The sequence below is a fragment of the Oxyura jamaicensis genome, chromosome 1, assembly GCF_011077185.1.
Source record: "Oxyura jamaicensis isolate SHBP4307 breed ruddy duck chromosome 1, BPBGC_Ojam_1.0, whole genome shotgun sequence".
Lineage (NCBI taxonomy): Eukaryota > Metazoa > Chordata > Aves > Anseriformes > Anatidae > Oxyura > Oxyura jamaicensis.
The window spans coordinates 99,974,190-99,995,548 of NC_048893.1; positions in this window are offsets into that span (position 1 = coordinate 99,974,190).

Consider the following 21,359-nt stretch of genomic DNA (forward strand, 5'->3'; position numbering starts at 1 on the left):
TCCAGCCAGTGAAATCCATAGTAAAGGAAAAAATATATATACATATATATATATATGTATATATGTATATAAATTATCAAGACAAGAACATAAACCCATAAACCTTCACTAATAAATCATCCCATTTTCATTTCTAGTAAGACTCAGCTGTGTTGGCATCCTCTCAGATGTCTGCAGCATGGCAAATATTTTTTACCAGGTGTTAAATGACCCCTGTATTGAATGCAAAGAATTATAAATGAAACTCAAAACCATGAGGAAGGGTATTCAGTCCACCATTATAAAAAGAATACTAGTTGGAAGGACTGATATTTTCAGAATAACTTTCATGATACAGGCTGCTTCCTCTGCTGGAAGAAGCACTCACTATTTGAAAGAAATTCATGAAGTCTATTGTTCAGTTAAGTTTGCAAAGTACCAAAATGTATCATAAAACACCTAAGAGAAAGATGACCATCACTAACTCCTCCAATATTATCACTAACTCCTCCAATATCAAGTGTTGCACTTTTATCCTGCTTTTGATCCCATAGATTTTACATGTACATTATGACTAACAGAAAAGGCATGTCTTGCAATTCACCATGGATGTGTGGTCAAACTGGTGGACAAGTTGTTCAATCAGCACCTGTGCCTAGACTAACAGCTGACTGCTGGATTGGGACATTCTAGCCCATAGCAGTCTAATCAACAACCTTTCAATTAACACTGTCTTTGGTTAAGATAGTTAAATTAATTAGATGTCTTATACTTCAAACTTTTATTCCTATGTCTTGTTCATGTCAATAATAATAATAATAATAATAATGGTATCATGAATAGATGGAGAGAAGCATAATATGACTGCATTTATTACAAAGAACATGATAGAGACAAAATAGTTTTCTTTAGGTTAAGACTTCCAAGTAGTTCCTGAAAGAAATGTAGTCCAATTGAATCTATATAGAGAATTGTAGCTGCGACCTTTAGATGTGAATCTCTAAGCTTTTATTGGAGACTTTATGTTCTAAGGACAGAGCATTCTGGATACCTTTCAAGAGTCAAAAATGAGCAAAACATTGGTAGCTGGCAATCAAAAATAAAGTCAATAAACCTGGTAGAAAGTTAAAAATAAATAATAACAACCAGAAAAGATACAGGATTGTAAAGTATGGGTATCCCTCCTGTCTGAGGGGATCAGGAAGCTGAGCATAGCCCAGGATAATAGATTTCTGTCCTGCAAGTAAAATCACCTTCAGATTAAATGAAATTTCCATATGATTCTGATGCAATTTTTGTTCCACCTGATTTATGAGGCTTTCCTGCCTGAGATAAAGTTAAAACTATGCTCTGTTCAGAAGAAGTAAAGAACTGGTAAGAGACTTTTACTGTGCCAGTGTTTTCTCTTAAGAAGGAAGACCTAATGCTGAGGTTATTCCTAGTCAGCACATATGTCTGAGTGAAGTCAAAGAAAATAGGTTTTACTTCTAACAGTAACCTGCACATCCCATTTGAAATCTGTCTTGATACAGGCCTTATAATAATAACCTATTGACAACATATCCCAATTTCATGGGATACTGAACAATTGTAATTTTTTTTTAAGAGCTTTCACTAATCAGGTAAGTGAAAAACATTGCAACAAATAGTTATACGATATTTGCCAGTGCATTTCCTGTTACAGAATATACCATAATCTTTAGCCCAAATGACAGTTACATAGGAACTCTACATAGAACCATTACTTTGAAAATGCACATGCAGCTGATCAGTTACAAGACGTATAAAATCATTATTTAAATTAGAAAACTGTAGAAAAACACCCTCACTTTTCCTATCCTCACGGAAGTCTCTCCAGTCAAACACACTCTTAAAAGAGAAGCTGATATAAGGCTGCAAGAGCTGTCTCCATGAGCCAAATAAAAAGCTGCTGAGGAATTCATCCAGAGGGGAGGCTTCATGAAACCCAACACAATTAAAAAAATGCTAGTAATCAAGTCATTACTGGTTTCAGTAGAATTTCTACTGACTTTGCAAAAGATGTAGACTTACTCTGGTGCCTGCTTTTTCTTCAACAGAGAAGAAATTTCCAACTAATCTCTTAATATAGAAACCATCCAGAAATTGCTTCATATCAGTTATGTTCCCTTTGTCTGTTAAGTGCAAACTCAGATCTGTTAATCTCCTGTGATTTCAGTTGTGTTCTCTGAAATTACATGCCAACACTGTGAGTGACATATCCACCCTCTGGTAATTTGTCATTGATAGATTATTCTTTAATTAAAGTTTCAAGATGGATTTCCTTGTACTCAGGAAAAGCTGGCTTTACAGTTTTTGTCTGGAGGCAGAAGGTAACTGCAGATCTATAAGTAAATGTCACTTATCAGAAAGATAAAGATATATATTCATTTATATTAGAGTAAAATGCAAATATATATAAATAACATTTTTATCTATCTTATATACATAAAGAGATGTTAACCCCAAAATGTAAACATCTTTCTAACCTAAAAACACGGATGCAAATCAATGTACATTTTAGTAGAATGGTGTTGATGTATGTCTGTTCAACACAGTGATATCTGATCCCAGGACTTGTAATGTTAATAACAAAATCAATCAAATGTCACAAAAGTGAACAGAAAGACAGCTATGGCCAAATTTGAAAACAAAATTAAGAAGCACAAAACTGATTAACACTGCATAACTTTCAGACCACTTGAACTCTACAATCTCTGTACTTTTTGTTTAGAGAGAGACTCAAGAAAGTGTTTCTATAGTACAATCTGTTCAAGCTCAACACAAAATGAGATGGCATACATGCTTATTTAAAAGATGGATGAAGTAGGAGATGGAAGACCACAGTTTATGTGTGTCTAGCACACAGGGATTCAAACTCATCTCCTCAAATATTGCAGGTACCACGAGGTTATCAGCTACTTTTATTTTCATTCATGTATTGTGGAATCATGCCCTTGTGCAGGGAAGAATTTGCAACAAATAAGTCCAGAGAGCAAACAAGCAAAAGACAATATGAGTCTGTAACTGCCAGTTTCCTTCACAGAAATGTCACTCTGGAAATCTGTGCAGGGGTCTGAGCACAAGCAGTTTGTGAGTGCCTCTCATAAGATTAGCAAGGTCTACTTTAAAGGTCTTTAGGAGCAATGGGAACAAAGATCCTGTAATTTTGATGGGATCAAGGGACACCTTTTATGTGTCCTAGTGACTTATGTTTTTTAATGGAATAGTGAGATACCTGCACCCTTTACTGAATCTAGCACCTCCAGCAGGGAGTGGGTCAGTCTCAGAAATAACCTTTCAGCTGGGGTACACTCTTGTCACTGACATCTCTCAAAATAAAGTCTTAGTCAATAAAAATATAAATTGTATATAGGAAATCATGGTACCGGATATATAATCTGAATACACCACTGATCTGATGTACCTTTCTTAGTGCACACACACACGAGAGAGGTAATATATGGTTATTGCTTTATTATTATTTTTATTTATTTATTTTTAAACGAGGGGCTATAAGATCTAAAAACCAAGAGCACGTTTACACAAGTTCATTATTTGCCTAGCCAACCCAGACAAGCACTTAACAAAGGAACATTTTCCCAGTAAATTAATTTCTGAGTAGCAGCCTGCTTTCTTGCTTGCTTCTTTTTTCTCTTGCATGATGCAAGGTGAAGAGCTTGGAGTGAAAGCACTGGCAGATTTTCTCTTCACACGCAGGTGTGATTTAGGGGTATTATATCTGCTTTTGGTATGCTGTGAATCATACAGGTTTGGAGTACAAGGGTTGCACAAAATGCAATGAGTCAAATGTTTAATAAATATTTACATCAGTAGTGCAAAACTGAATAAACTATTGGTCCAGAGTACTGTAACCTTTCATAAAAAAAATAAAAAATAAAAAATAAAAATAAAAAAAGTAAACTAGCCCCCACAGGACACGTCGGGTTCTCATACATCATATGAAATCCAACACAAACATTCAGTATATTTAGTGGCATTATTAAAATTTCTCCTCTATCCTCCTTCTTTACAATTCTTCTAATCATGTGTTATGTGGCCAACAATTATCTTTTTTTTTTTTTAATGAAAAAAATAACAAAGTATGTGCCATGAAGACTTGAGAAAATTACAGTTATTAGGAGAGAGAGATGAAACCTGTAACTCAACAGCATATTTGCTGTGAAAGTTACCTTTATTTACAGATTTATGTCAAAATCCTAATTCATATCTTGCTTCTTTCTAGCTTCCTTCTGCAGTTTTATACTGTGTAAAAAAACGTTCTATTTGTCAATGGTATCCAAGAATTAAATAAATAACTATAGCATGCTTGTAGCTATCAATAAGTGATTATAAACAACTTATTGATGTATGGACTATGTAATAAAGAGTTGCTTATTAAAACATATATTCATCTTTCTATGACCTTGTAATTAAAGTCTGATTTATAAATAATCCCCAAGCAGTGACCTAATCCCTTTTATGAGGTAGTCTTCACTCTCTAAGGTGTTTATAATTTCCAGAATGCTGTAACCATGTTCACTCTGTTTTGCACATCAGAACATCAGAAATGTATCACTCCCATATTCCTTTGTATCTGCTGCCTGGCTTCCTCCATCTCCTCACAATTCTGTTTTTCACCATTCTTTTCTGAACATTCATTGTGCTTCACTTCAGTCAAGGACCCTGCTTTAATTTATACTGGCCACCTCATCCAGGAGTCATTCCATTCTGGTGAGACAATATTTTTGTTGGAGACAGAAAAAAAAAAAAAAAGGAAAAAAAATTAAAAATGTGTTTTAGATTATTGGACTGTAGCCAGCAGCACAAAATAGCTTATAACCTGGTCTGGTAGCAGTCTGAAAACAGTAGGCTTCAAACATGGTTTTAACATAAAAAAATATCCATGAACACAACTTTATATTTGTAAAACATACACGCTGAAGATGTTTTAAATCTTTTCCTTTAACCAGTGAACAGAAATGCCTAAGTTATCCTTTTCCTCATGAAATGTATAATGGTGCTCTTTTAAGACATGCTACATTGTAATTACTGCTTTGCTACTTCAGTGTACTTTAGGGAATTGTAACTCACAGAACAAAGGTATCTTGCTTTTAGTTGCTGAACAGGCAATTAGCTTGCCCAAAAATGGCATGTTCATATCCCAGCAGCCCCATGAAAAAAAGAAAAAAAGGTCTCTACATCATATTCTGAGCTCTCTCCTGTTTCATAGAGAGTCTGAGGTTCCCTTCACACATAGTGCTGATGTGCATTTGTCACTGAAAAAATCAGAATAATAAAGTAATATTCCATTCTTGCTTGTCAGTCTCCATATGTTTTCCATCAGCTGTGGCAATATGGGGATACTCAGCACACAGGCTGCCTTTTGTAAGGCTATACCTTTGCCTTAAGCCCATACCTTTTGTAAGGAAGATACTGGGTATTTTCCTGGTTACTTGAGGAGAATTTATCCTGAGCCCTGGCATTTGATCTTGTAAATCTTCAGATTTTCACAGTTTGGGTGTAGCTTCCTCCATGAGCAGTGTTCTTTCAAGGGATTCCTGCAAAAATTCACTTTAGCTGAATGTTACCTCCATTACAGATGTGTCACACAAGAATAAAGTTGAAACATAGAAATGAAAAAGAAACTTCTGGCAAAGGAAATAGTTAAATTTCTTAGGAACAATGTTACAAAAATAAAAATATTATGGAAAAAAAAAAAAAAAAAGACATCAATCACCTTTTCTTGCTGTCTCCTAAGATTTCTTTACAGTGTATCTTGGCAGGGAAAAAAGTCCTTCATGCCTGACTCCTACCTTTTAGAACTGACCTCTAAAACTAACATGGAAAGCTGGCAGCATAGCCCACTTCACCCCAGCTGTACTGCCTCAGGGACCATCTACATATTCTTTTTCCTTTTGCCTACGTTAAAACTTCCCCTCCTATCTTTCCTTTAATATCATCCTTTTTCGTCACCTTTTCATGAAGCAGAGATGCAAGTTTTAGATTTATAGTGAATATGTTAGTTACTAATGATCTTTCCTTGTTCATTGGGATGGGTATGTGAGACTAATGCAGCTGCAGTGAGTGGTGTCTTTCATCTTTGCTTTGGTTTTATGGTCCCATGCCATTCCTCAGTTTCAAATTCCTCATAGTTTAAATGACCTTCCTACTGACTTAAATGTTTTCAGGACTCTTACTATAGAAGGAATAGGATAGTGCCCTATATAAGTGGCCTGAGGATTGTCCTGATTTGCTCCCTTACACTGCAGACAAGGATGCCTGTGAATTAGGTTGAAAGTTGGCTCATTGGCCTTTACTGGAGCCTAGAGCATGGGTGTAGGCATGCAGCCTTTTGCTATGAAAAAAAAAAATAAATAAATAAAAATATGAAAGCTCTCTGCTCTGGAACATGTGAGATATCTTAGTAATTGAAGAGTAACAGCAGGTCTCCATGAGGTTGCGAAGGGAGAGGAGTTGATGGTTTCACTTTTCATTTTGGTACATATACAGTTGTGTTCTAGACGAAATACATAACAGCTATTATACTCATTGGCCAAAGAGAGTGTTTTTAAAAGTACTGATTCTCAAAGAATATATGCCTTGAACATATTTATATAACAAAATAATTGTTCATTCCCTCAGCTAAGGGAACCCTTCTGGTCCAAAAGATTAGCAGTTATGGATTAGCAGTTATTCTCCCTCTCTCTCTCTCTCTCTCTCCCTCTCTCTCTCTTTTTTTTTTAAATGCAAGTGTCATTTCACTAATTCATTTTTTATTTTATTTTTGCACTTTATTTTATTTATTTGTCTTTGATAGTCCCTAGGTCAAATTCTTGCATACCCACCTGTATTTTAAGGTCAATATTGTGCCTCTCACTTGCTCAATCTGTCTACATTAAATCAGAATACTTGTTTTTCTCACTCCCTGAAAGCTAGGTGTCTATCTACAAGCCATTCCCCATCAGTGACACAGGCCTAATGGAAGGAATTCCTAACTTTGCCCTAAATATCCAAGTATTATTTTATTATTTTATATCAGATACTGTATTTTATTGTTCAGGGCAAATTCGTAAGTCTACATAATAATAATAATAATAATAGTGCCACATTGACAGAAATGTCTTGCATGTGGATATTTCAGTGCTTTGCCACAGATTTCCAGGAGGCTCAGATGACAGCAGGCAATTTTAAAAAAGAAAAAAAAAAAAGCAACTCCTTTTAGAATTTCTGCAAAGTGCTGATGTGTCCACAGATGCAGTGAACAAACAACTTGCTCTGTGAACAGCTGAAACAAGCTGTGTCAACAAGACAGAATTTGAATTATTACATGCTGCTGTTACGTCTGTGGAAGCAGAAGAAGGGAGTATATGATTATGGCCTAGAGCTTGTGGTTAGGGAGGGAGTAATAGTAGCTCTTCAGCATTAGTTGTTGATGGAAAACATCTGCTTCCTTTCCCATCCCCATGAAACAGGCACTTGGGAAATATCCCCTGATGATATCTCTCTGAACTGGGTCAGTCCTCTCCTTGGAATTCTTATGCAATATTTGGATACCCTGGGAAATCACTAAAAATCAGAATAGAAAGCAGACAAGAATCCCAGGAAGCCTGCATTTCCACATCACTTCTGAAACATGTCACAAGGCCTCTAACCATATGAAAAGAAATGCCAGCACTACATCAGTACCTGTTACTATAAAGGCAAACACAAGCAGTCCTTTCTTCTTCCCTGGGGGAGGAGAGGGAGAAATCCAGATTCCTGCACTGGTTACATCAGAACCTATCACAAGGTTGATACTAACCCACCTTGATACTAACCATCTTTGACTTCAGCACATCAAGCTCAGAGGTCAACTAAAGCCACATAATGAGTGGGAGATTGCCACTGAATGATACTCATGCAGGGGTGGAAATTATTTCCTACTGATTATAAACACCCATTCTTTTTCCTGGTCATATGCTTTCTTTTCAGGCCTAAAATTCATTCACGTGCTTCAAGGTAAACTATACAACTTACCATTATGCAAAAACCTAACAAATGTGATGCAAAGGAGTGATGGTTTTGCTTAGCCATCATGATTTCAAACTTTGTTACCAGCACATTTAATCTACCATACAAAAAGTGATCCAAGGTTGTGAAATAATGATTGAAAGAGAATATGGCTATTACAGGAGAGAGAATTTTTCATTTCAAATCCAAATTTAGCCAAAAGGGTGGCAGGATTGATTTCATGGTCTCACAAAGCAGCACTCATGAAGGATGGAATGTGGATGTTCCTTTTAAAGAATCTCTGATTTCAGAAAGCATAAATATAAAGAACAGTCCCCCAGCTCGTGTTTTAATCTTTCAGATTTTGAAGGGAGGCATATTTGTATATATAAATTACATGTGAATATACACACATATATATAGTATGTATTCTTACAGATAGGAACATTACTGAGTCTTACAGATAAGCATGCAAAAAGATAACAAGCTTTCTTTTATGTTCCTTAATGATATACATACAGGAATCTTTTAGTGTATTGTGTGAGCTTATATGCAATTAGTAGATAAGTGAGGTGAGGGAGATAAGAATTTTGTTTCAAGGTGCCTTTATTTTTATGTGTGTAGAATGTATCAGTGTTAAAATGTCTGTATATCATAGAGTATTTTATTCACATTGTGTGTATGTCAGATTGGTGACTATAATTGTGTTGCAGTCTCAAAGCAACTTGGTTTAAAACCTTAAAGGATTGCCGTAAAGTAAAGCAGGAAAGCAAGTCTTAAAGTTTCCCAACATAATGGTAGAAAATATGATAAAGCATCTCTTCACAGTTAGAGCATCCAGCCATTATACTTCATAAATCCAAATCTATATTACTCACATTTATTTACAATATTTTGGGCGAAATCTGGCACCCAACCAGAAATACAGTTTAAAAAGCAATAAATGTCACAGAAAAAAATCCCTTCTGTCATCAAGTGATAAAAGAAGGAGTTTGCTAAATATGTGGTGATGAATTAAAATATTACAACAAAGACAGAGCCTATACATAATCTTGGAAGAGAAATTCTGGAGATGAAGAGATACTGCAGTACAAGCTAGCTGTTCTGCAAATAACAAAATAACATACTACAATGAGACATCTGCTTGCTCTTAAAGCAGACAATAGGATATTCCCATACTGTGTGCATTTATTTACTTAAAATACATGGTTTGTTTCATTTATCTTTAGGTGGTTTAGAATATTAATTAAAACGTCTAAGGGGAATGGGTTTGGAGTAGTAGATTCTGACTCCTATTCTGTTCCTTGGTTTGTGACAAAACAATTTAAAGCCACAGATTTGTCTGCCCTGATACACAGAAAGCAATAGAGAATCCAAGACACTATTCCTTTAAATACAGACTCATCTCTCTTGATTCAGTGGGACTATTGATCACTAAACTATTAGTGAGACTAAGTGGGACTATTGTTCACTAAAGTATAAATCCAAAATAGTGTTTCAGGGGCAAAAACCCAGGCAAAATACCCATGCTTGAAGATGGGATTACAAAAGTTTCTAACACCTATTCCCCAAATATTGCTAGTCCAAAATGGAATCAATTGCCTAGACTACTTGCATCCTAGCATAATAGGTTTGGTGATGTGTGGCAGTGAATGCTGTAACTGCCCTTCAACCTAACTCTTTCAGATGGGCTTCAACATACTGCAGTCTCTTCTTAAGGTGTTCTACACATCTCTATACTTTGGCTTAATCAATCACCCAAATTTTGAAGCATTGATAAACAAAGGCCTTCCAGTGTCCATAAATATGGAATTTCTCTGTCTGTATTGTTTGTACAGCCCAATTCATAAAAACAATTCACACTTTCAAGATCAGAAATATGATCATACAAAATCTAGGTATTTTACCCACATTCTTTTACCCAACAGCATAGCAACAGAGCATTTTATTCATGATCTAGGGCATTTGTATTAAGTTTTCTCAATAAGACTATTTGATTAATTTTCTACTATCTGAATACATTTTCTACTTGTCCAGTCTGAAAAAATGGACTGGGCTTCTGTTCCTCATGTCACAGATCCTAATAAAGGCTGGGGGACTCTATGGTGCAAAAGTGTCAGCAAGTCACTGCTACAGCTACTCCAGCCAGGTCGCACCAAAATATCCTTGCCATAGATTTGTTAGGACCACCACCTCTCCTGTTAAGGTTGCAAGAGAAGGTGACGATACAAGCACTTATCATTAGTAATGTTCTTGATCCCCTACATATCACTCCTCTCAAATACTTACCATTCCCTGCACAGAGTTTTGAAGCAATATTTTTTACCATGGTTGCCTTGACTGCACCAGTAGCAGCAGATGGTCTCATCTTTGGACAGATCAAGATGAGTCAGCTTGCTACAAGCATGGTATTTTAGCCTAACATTTTGGCTTACCTGAAAAACAGAAACTGTGCCTTGTGTTTCAAAGCCAAGGGGAAAAAGTAGAAGTGTGGACTCTCACAGAATCTCCTCCTGAATATGTCAGCCTACCTCAGACAGCATGACAAACAGATTTTAAAAGCCCTGTTTTCTGACCTGCTGAAATTGTTTCATTGTGCATAAAATAATTGATTCTTCACAGGAAACAATAACCAATCATAAGAAAGTTTAATACGACGGTGAAGATGTAGCCAAGGTTGATACACCGATGTGTGCTAGAGTAGACTGAAGGAATGCTTTAAGGCCCAATAGAAGAGTCACACATTTGATGATAGCAAAACGTTTGCCTGTATCTCCTATATTTAGAATGAATGCTTTTATTACTAGACTGACAGGGAAAGCCGTATCTTCCCTCTGTGTTTTATCAGGAAGGGTTAGAATTAGACTCCTACTTCCATGGCATTAGGTGGACCACAAAGTAGGGTCCTGATCCTGCAATGAAACTCCAAAACCCCAGCAAGGGAGCAAGTACAGAACATAATCTTATTTGCAAACTTCCCAATTGCTTAATTCTTAGGGTGTCTGAGGTAAGTCACGTTCTCAAATGCCTGATTTGCCACATGTATGTTTCAGGACCGCACAAGCAGCCTTGGAACAGAAGCCATAACTGTGAATTCCCCTATATTAACAAGATTACTCAACACTGAGGCAATATTGCTGAACATTTCAGTGTCCAAGCTTTTCTGTGGTTTCAGCCATCTGCCACATACAAGGCAAATGATGGAATTATGCAAGACACAAAAATCATTTCTAGCCTGTTATAAGATTGCAGAAGTATGCATACCTATAGCTTCATGTCTAATATTATTGCATCCTATTAATAAGAAGACCTACTGCACTAAATTGATACAGATTCATGAATGCTTTCCAATTATTTTCTTATGTAAACAGTTTCTGCTGCTGTCACAAAGGACAAAGGGAAAAAATCTGTGCAATAATGAATGAAGGGCAAGCATTCATAATCTATCACACTCCATTAAGATGAAGGCTACACTGAAAAAATATACTCTCCCCACCCCCAAGATAGTACAAATGCCCATATCGAATGGGATCAAAACTCTGACAGCTTTTACACTGCCTTTTCTGATACCATAGACAGTGCTGCCTTGACAGGCTTTGTCAGAAACCTGTCCCACAATAAGGGTAATAGGACAAGGAACTGGTACTTTGAATGCTCAGACATGAAAAAGCAATTTCAGTTCCCTGGAGGTATTGCAGAAAGTCATTAAAGAACACTGGCTACCTTAGCACAATGGAGCCTTAAAGAATAATCCTAAAAACAGACATGAGTTTGGAAAAATATCCTAGATTCTACAATTTCTTCAAGGTACCCTTCAGAGGGATACTTGAAAAGTCAAAATGGAAAATTATGGTTTTTGCCTTAAGAATGATTTAACACCTTAAATGTTGATAGGAATAGAATTGGTGGACAGTGGAAAAGATAAAAATCAAGCCTAAAATATACATGTAAACCTTTAAATGAGAAGACTATATGAAACTGGGAGCATGAAAATATGACTGTTGATCTTTGGATTTTATAACTGTTGATTCTTTATTTTTCATAGATCATAATCTTATAACACAATGAATTTCTGAGTTTTCTGTAGTCTACACAGATATGAAGCCCATGTGAAAATACGAAAACAGCTCTTTTAAGCTGTGGCAGGCAATTGTCTTCTCCTTCTTCATTTCCTTAAATCCACAAAAAAAAAAAAAAAAAAAAAAAAAAAGTGTGGCAGATGCCATTATTCCCTCTCTTTTCCAGCAGTGTTATAGAAACACTGATCACAAGGGACCCTTGTTTCTTCCATACCACATAATACTAAGTGAACGTGAGGGAAATGGTTAGTGGCAAGAAGTTCAATATGTTGCTATATACTTTCAAATGAAAGCATCACACAGTTTGGTATCAGAGCATGCTAAATATTAAATTAACAGTATTGAAAGACAATTAATTATGCATTGCTAGGGATGTCTTTAAACATCTCTTTTCAGTTACTTCCCTATTCAGCTGTGTAGTTAAGCTTTTTTGGTAGGAAAAATTCTGTTTCGCAAATCTTACTGCACAATATTCAAACATAAGAGTTATGATGGGGGTTATCAAGAGTCTTCAAGATATATTCCAAATAAAAAACAAACAAACAACAACAACAACAAAACTACATTTAAAAGTACATAAATATATATATATGTAAATATATATATAATTACTTGTGTATACTGAAGGCTCTCCAGCCATAGAAATTGAGTCAAGATAATTATTTTTTATAACTCCATTTACTTGGTATCAGTTATGTGTACTTTCAATGCTGTCTTAACAGGTGAAGATTTTGTTTTGTTTGCTTCTTTAAATTGAAAAATCCATTTCTATTTTCCTCCTGGGAAAGACACATGGAGAGCATTAATCTTTGAGCAGAGACAAATTATATGAGAACTAATAAAAACATAAAAAATAGTAAATGATATAGAGTATGCATCAAGCACTTCTTTTCTTCTCCCTAGACATAGAGATGGGGCAACTATTGAATTGAAAAAAATAAAATAAAATTCAATTGAAATTGAATTGAAATAATGAAATTATTGTCAGTTGGAAGAGAAGACTAGACCTTTTAACATACAGCATCTTATTGTAGGTTTTCTTGCCCCATTTTCTGAAGTAATTGGTTCTAGACACTTTTCCATACTGGACATTGAACTCCAGGAACCATCTGGCTTGCACCAACTTTTGTTTTCCTACATTGGTCTGATCTATACTAGTTAATGAAAGGTTTTTTGTTGTTGTTGTTGTTTTTTTGTTTTTTTTTTTTTGTGTGTGTGTGTGTGTGTGTGAAATTACACATGCAAACTCTTCTCTTAAAAGCACCTCAGTATTTCATCTGCTCCCCAGAGCAAACCTGCATTCTTTCAGGCAATGTTTATGTCCCATGTAATGTAATATACTAAGATCATTTAAAGTGTTCAGATAAAGTCACACTTAGCTATCAGAGTCTCAATAAATTTTGTCAGCTCTTTGGCAGAACATTAAAAAATACGAAATTACTATGGAATGATTTTGCTTTATGTGGCCTGAAGATCAATGGCAAATAAATAATAGTAAAAAAAAAAAAAGACATAGAATATACCTTTGCTGGAGTTGTAACTTGATGTATTTCTAACATCTGCTTTCTTTGTATGACTACATACACTCACACGTTTCTTTGTTCTTTATTACCATAAGTATTCAGTCCCTTATATGAACTATCTGTTACTGTCATATTTAATAAAGAAAGCCTGCATAAAACAACTCTCACACATGTAAGTTTAATGCTCCCTGCTTCAATCCCTTTCTTTAAACGGCTGTGAACCCACTTCTCTCACCTTCCAGGTTAGGGTTTGAATCACTATACTACAGACTTATGTGAGAGCAGATGCTCTCATGCCCTCCTATTGTGATTGCTCCACTTTAATATTAAATTTAATATTATCATTCTATATTCACTAGACCAGAAAGAGAAGGTGAACTGACAGAAATATGACCATATAGCTTAGATGTTAGGTACTTACCTGGAAAAAAAAAAAGAAAAAAAAGACTGTTACTCTCCTTGCTACAATGCATACTTAAATTTAAAGTGCTTAACCTTTTACTGGCATTTCAAAAAGAACTGAGAATTACTAGGCAAATACTCTTAAAACTAGGCATGGGAAATATGTCTATAGGCCTTCCTTTCTGCTCAGCATCATATGGAACTGTTTCAAAAGGAAGGGCGAAGACTGAGCAGTATCAGAGAGCCCAGTGATTAAAGCATGAAGCAAAGGAATTAATTAAAAATGTCCAAAAGACTAGCAAGAAGAAGGCAAATATTTAAAACATCAAACCTGTTCATAGTGGAAGTGTATGCTAATGGTTGATCCACAGAGGAAGTGATAGTAAGAATAGGTGGATATTCATTTTGTCTTTTACACAGACACAGTCTAGAAGTATCTTCTAAGGATGAGTCTCAACAGGTGAGAAAAGTGGGGACTGCTTAGTCTCTCAGTTTCAGCAGGTTTTACATTAAGCTAAGCATGGTCTATTAATCAGAAAGTATCATGTCTCAGGGTCTTTATTATGAGAAACCTAAGAGATGAAGAGACCTTCTGAGGTTAAGAATGCAGATGAGATGGGGGAACTGACTATCTAAACTTTACAAGTAGGGATAGCTGATGATAGTTCTGAGCACTCGAGATGAGCAAGGGCATGCTGACACAGACCTATGGTGCCATGCCTTTGTCACCATGTTTTGAACTGGGCCAGTGGGATGCTCTGGACCTCCAGGCACAGAACTGCTCCAGTCTTCTGGTCCCCTTGCCCAGAGGGTTAATACTGGATGTGCTGTAATGGCGCAGATAGGCAAGTCCCAGCCTGGTGCCACCTTAAGCGGACATTAAAAGACCTGGAGATGTTTCGTAGATCTAACCTGAGACAAGAGCATAGATGCTGGTTATGATATTTCATTCTGAAAATACACGTGGAATAAAAAGCAACTCTGATCACCACCGCCATTTTAAAAATAAGCTAAAATATGACTACAAACCTTAATTATGAATTTAGATCATAAGAAAAAACTGAATAAAGTAATATAAAAGAAACACAGACACACACTTCTCTTCAGGTTGTTCTGTTTGGTTCTCCACAAAGTACATTATATTATGCCTGTCAATTTGTGTCTAAGCTCTCCAGCATTAACTAAATGCAGACTCTCCTTGATTTAAGTTCCTTGATGCGTAGATGAAGATTAAGTCAACCATCAGCCTCTCAAAGGCTTCTTCAGTAACTTCTTTAGCCTATGTACAGCCTTAACCTGTGTACAAAACAAGTGATCAGCATAGCAACAAATTCCTAGAGTAATGGAGAAGCAGCACCATACATATAATATATGTCTAGACAATAGCAATAGTGTTAGTTTCTGAATTACAGCATAACAAACCAGGGCATATCCAGGTTAATCAGTAATAAAGCTGAACTATTAAAGTGGCTCTCAGCTAATTCATAGTTTTTCAAAGTATTTTAGGCTAGATGGATTCTAGCCAAGGCTTCAAGCTTATGAAACAGTGATTCATGGCTAATAAGGGCAAATGCCCTAGAGATACGAATATTTGTTACCCCAACATGCTGACCTTTTCCCAAAGAGGCAGAAATTTAATTATCTACTTTGAAAAGCACAATTATAGAGAAAGTCAAGACCTGATTTATAATCAGTTTCTGTATTTTTTCACCAATAAATAAGTAGGAAAGAGAAAATGAAGGAACATTTCTAATAACCAGCACCAAAATTCGTATATATGTGTACATGTTTTTGTGGGTGATGGGGAATGTTTCTTCTCCTGCTATACATTAAATCTTTGCAAACTCTTTTTGGGTCACTTTAGCTCATTCAGCTTCACTTTAGCTTTTTTGCCTCTACTTTTTCACATCCTCCCTCTCATTTTTAATTCTCCTACCCCTGTTCTTATCTACTTTTCTCTCAGATGCTCACTCTTTTTTGGCTTCCCACCTGTTTTCAGACTCATATATTTCAGCCTCCCCCTTCTTTTTGACCTATACTTTTCTTGCAGCCTCCCACCACTTTTGGACCTCCCAGCCCATTTTTGGCCTCTGAGTTCTCTGAGCGTCCCAACATCTTTTTGTCCTCACACCCCTTTTTGGCCCCAAAATGTCTCTGAGCCTCCCAATATCTTTTTGGCCTCTCACCCCTTTTCAGACTGCCCTGGCCTTCTTCTCAGCCTCTATTTTTCTCTCACCATTCCACCCCTTTTTCAGCATCCCACCTGACTTTGGCCTCCATCTTGTTTTCAACCTCTACATTTCACTGAACTTCCCACCCCTTTTGGCCCTCCCCAGCTCTTTTCAGCCTCTACTTTTCTCTCAGACTTTCATGTCTTTTTATCTCCCAAGTTTTTTGGCCTCTACTTTTCTTTCTGCCTTCCACCTCCTTTTAGCCTCTCACATCTTTTCATCATCTACTTAAATCTCAGCCTCGTACTCCTTTTTTACCTCACACCTCCTTTTTTGGCCTTGACTTTTATCTTGGCTTCCCATCTTCTTTTGCTCTGCCACCCTTTTTCAGCCTCCATTTTCCTCTCAGCCTGTTACCTCTTTTTGGTCACATCCCTACTCTGTGGCCTCCACTTTTCTTATGGCTTCTCAGCCCTTTTCAGCCTCTACCTTTCTCTTGGCTTCCTATGTCTTTTTGACTTCCCACACTTTTTTTTTTTTTTTTTTTTTTTTTTTTACTTTCCATGCATTTCAGGCCTCCAATATTTTTTGTCCCAGAATCCCACCTCTTTTCAGCCTCCCACCCCTTTTTGACCTCCCACCCCTTTTTGATCTCCCACTCCTTTTTGGCTTCTACAAAATCCTGCAGCTGGCAAAATCCTGACACTCTGTAAAGGTGCTGATTCAGTCAGCAGTAATTGTCCATGTTTAAGGTAACTACATTAAAAAATACTCAAAAAGTCTTCTCAATTACAAATGGAAAACAAGCTGAATGTAGATTAGCTGAGACACTTTCATCAAGTATGCTTCTTTAAGAATGATCCGAGCTCTGATCTGCTGCACTCACATGAGACCTCTTGGGAACATATCTCCTGTAAGATCATATCTTAATTTGCTCAGGTAGTATTTTTAGCAGTTTGATGTCTTCCTCCCCCCTTTCCCACCAATGAAATAAATCATATTGTGGTCATTAAGTAAACCCATTCATCCAGTTCCATTTGCTATAATTCTGCCTGCTACCATGTAGCCTAGGGCTATTGATCAAGCACAGCATTCCCATCCAAGAGTGTGTATGTGAGCATGTGTTTAATTAGAAACTTAATTTATTGCAATGACAGCATGGAAACTTTTAGACACATGAATTCTTAGACATCTTTCCAGCTCTTAAAAACATAGATTCTCTCTTTAACTGCAGATAGCTTATTCCACTTATTTTGTTTATGCATAAATTCTTTTCATAATTAAAATTAATTATGAAAATGAAGTTTATATGAAAAACATTTAAATGTATATATTCCCCAGACATTTTCTCCAGGAGATTAGGAGATTATGAGCCTCCCAAAGGTAGAAACAAAAGTTATTTGAATCATTATGTCTCTGCAATATTACAGAATCACAAACTCACAGGGACTGAAACCAGGAACCGGATTCCAACCCCTTGTTCAGAGCAGCATCACCTAAAGCAGGATGCTTATGGTTGTGGTGACTTGGGTTCAGGGTTTCTGTTGCTGAAGATGGAGACTCAACAATTGCTCTGGGCAACCTGCTCCAGAGTTCAACCACCTTCACAACAATAAAGTGTTTTCTTATGGTTAAATGGACTTTTCTGTTTTTTCATTTGTGCCAATTGCCTCTTTTCCTGTTACTGGGCACCACTGACAATAGTCTGGCTCTGTCTTCTTTACTCCCCTCATCAGGTATTTATACACATTGATAAGTGTTAAAAGCCTGGCTGAAGTCAAGACAAACAACATCCATGACCTTGCTGGCTTCAGGGAATGTTTGTGCTAGTGAGTGCTTGCCACCTCACCTGCCTGTGCAGGAGGGAGTCACATCCAGGGCACAGTCTTGGGTCACTGCCTTCTGATCAGATACAGTGCAGATATAAACTGAATGACATAGTAAAAGTGTAAATGAAGCAAACAAATGTGATTAAAATTGCTGTAAGGGTGCTTGAATAATTCTATGAATGGTAGTGGTTGTCCTCGGGGCGTTAAAACCTAAAAAATGCACATTCAATGATTTTTTTTTCTTATTTCTTGGTAATAACAAAGCACTGCCAAGATCATTGCACAGGATTGCACAGCTAAAACAGTACAAAAAGCAAAGCAAGTTTCCATAATTTTCATCTGGATTAACAATTAAACTCAGCATGACAAACAACAACCCTTGCTGTCTTCAAATGAGATCTTTCTCCCACTTATACCTTATTCACTTATTCACTTATAGTCAGGCAGACTTTACTCATTGGCTATATTTCCTACATATTTCCTTCTAAAATACCAAACACCTAATACTTTTGTACAGAATATGACCATGCTTACTGTCAGAACAGAAAAAGCCTACTCTTTCTCTTACAAGGTTTCAGCTAATATGCTTCTCCTAAGATTAAAGGAAAATCTGTGATAAATATGCTTTGATTTCAGCATTACCATGACATTTCTGCCAAGATGCTTGCACAATTTCTAATACAGTACACATTTTTCTATTTTATTACTGATTATGGATGAGGTGGAGAGTACTTAGTAACAGCACTTTCTTGACCTTTCCAATTGTTCTTTTTTTCAGTGTGAAGACCTTTCGCAACATCTTTATGTTCACTAAAAGGTTTCTGCTTCTAAAACTATTGTTAATAAGCTGATTATTCAGCTTATGTTACTATTGCAGGTAATCTCATCAATGTTGAAGATTTTCATTGCCCTGAAAGTGAATGGATTTGAAGGTGTAGTTTTGTTGTTGATGGCTTTTCTTTTCTTCTCTCTCTTTTTTTTTTTTTTGTCTTTTTATTTTCTCTTTTTTTTTTTCTCTTTCTTAAAAAAAATTCTCTTTTTTTTTGGGGGGGAGGGGGTGGTGGTGAGGTTGTGTTGCTTTAGCTATAGTGTGTTTTTCTTACCTATTGCCTGTAATGAGCCTTGTAGTTCTCAGTCAACCCACTGAAACACATTATTGTGTACTGTGCCTTTCTAACATAAACAGTGTTGCAGTAAATAATATTTCATTTACACTAACCATGATGTGCCATCCAAGAAGTTATAAAAGTCTAAAGCACAGATAACCTCAAGATTTGTCCTTTTCCCAAACAGTACACCTCTGGCCACAGCAGCTAGAGGAAAGGAGGAAGAGTTTGTGCTCTTCTCAGTAATATCCCCCTACGTAATAGTTTGCCCTATTTTGAAAATAATAGAAATTGAACCAATTCCTCTACCTCCTGAGTTTTTTTCTCTGGACACTGTATCTTATTAGATGTGTGCTAGTGCAGTCAAGAAAAAGAAAAAAACAAAACAAACAAACAAAAATGGCATTTAAAATTTTTCTGCTGTGTCCACCACTAATAAAGCAGTTCAAATACGGCAAAAAAATAAGAGGTACCTGTGTTCTCTGCATTAATCTGACAACACCATTTATCATCTCAGAATCCTGAAAACTGCATGTTTTATAAATTTTTAAATATCTTCTGTGTTATCATGGGGCAAAAAAATCTACACATGCTAAATTTTAACAACTGAAACGTGAAGATGTCCTTCTTTAGAAACAGAAAGGTATTCTGAACAGATTACATCTGACATCCCTCCAGTAGTCTGAGGTTCAACATTTCCCTAAATGCATTGCAAATGCTGCTTGCTGTTGTTGATGATAGTGATAGTTTTTTTGTTTATTTTAAAGAACCACAGAATGATTTAGATTGGAAGGAACCTCTGGAGGTCATCTGATTAATCTGCTTTCTCAAACAGGGCCACCTAGGACAGGTCGCCCAGAACCATATTCAGATGCTTTTGACTAAGGAGGGAGAGTCCACAGCCTCTCTGAGCAACCTGTGCCGGTGCTTGGTCACCCACACAATTCACTTTTAATTGTGAATTTAATTTTTAATTTAATAAAAGTACTGAGGTTCAGATGGCACCACTTGCGTTCCAGGTTCTGCATGTTTCCTCTTGTCCCGGCACCAAAAAGAGCCTGTCTCTGGCCTCTTTGCACACTACATTTATATGCATTGATAAGATCACTCATCATTGATGAGCCACCTCTTCTCCAGGCTGAGCAGTCTCAGTTCTCTCTCAGCCTTTCCCTCATATGAGAGATGCTCTAGTCTCTTCATCATCTTGGTGGCCTTCATTGGACTCTCTCCAGTATGTCCATGTCTCTTATGTACCGAGGAGTCCAACACTGAACCCAGTACTCACCAGCATTGAGAGGGAGGATCACCTCCCTGGACCTTGTGGCAGCCAAGAATACCGTTAACTTTCTTGGTGGCAAGGGCACATTGCAGGCTCAAAAATGGATTGGAAAATACATGCAATCTCTTCCATTTGCTTACACTTCTAACTTCTTCTCTCTTGTGTTTGTTGCCACAAATAATTGGATGAACTTCTCTCCCCTTTTATTGGGGAGAAAGCTGTCCTTACCACATGAATCACATTTTTGGTGTTTTCATCTCCAGCAGTCTAACACCTCTATGCAAAGAGGATTCTCACTGGGATAGACACTGTAGAGTGCTGCTCCATTAGTATTCAGCTATTACACTTTAAAGAATAAGTTCTTCCCTTTGGTATTTTATAGTATTATATATAAGGAAGACAGTAACTCAAAAACACTGTTGTAATGAAGGGGTTTGAAGGGGTTATGAGCACAGGATTCTATGTTCTTGAAAAGGAAGAGATTTAAATTTATTTTGCATTTATTATTTTTTTACTGTTGTTAATAATTTTTCTTGACCCCACATGGGGCAACTCCTTCACAGGGATATTTTCCCCAGAGTCATTCCTCCAGAGCAGGCAGCAGTGACTCATTTTTCTATTTCGTTCTTCAAATGCTCTTTTTTACATTTCCCTGTTTTTTTTTTTTTTTTTTTTTTTTTCCAATGACAATTTCCAATTTATGCCAAAACTTTTGACTCCCTGTAATTTTCAACTGTTCTGTTGTTACTTGCAATAACTTAACAACTTATCACTTATCCATACTATTTTAAAATAATTTATATTTCAGGTTCTACTTTGCAGTATATCCTCAAATCTTTTTGCCTTTTTTTTTTTTTTTTTTTTTGTCCTCAGACTTCTCTGCTCATAAACATTGCCAATATATTTTACTTAATACATCTTTGATTGTATTGAATTGGACCGTTTACATTTTAATACACCTGTATTTGTATCCAAAATCCA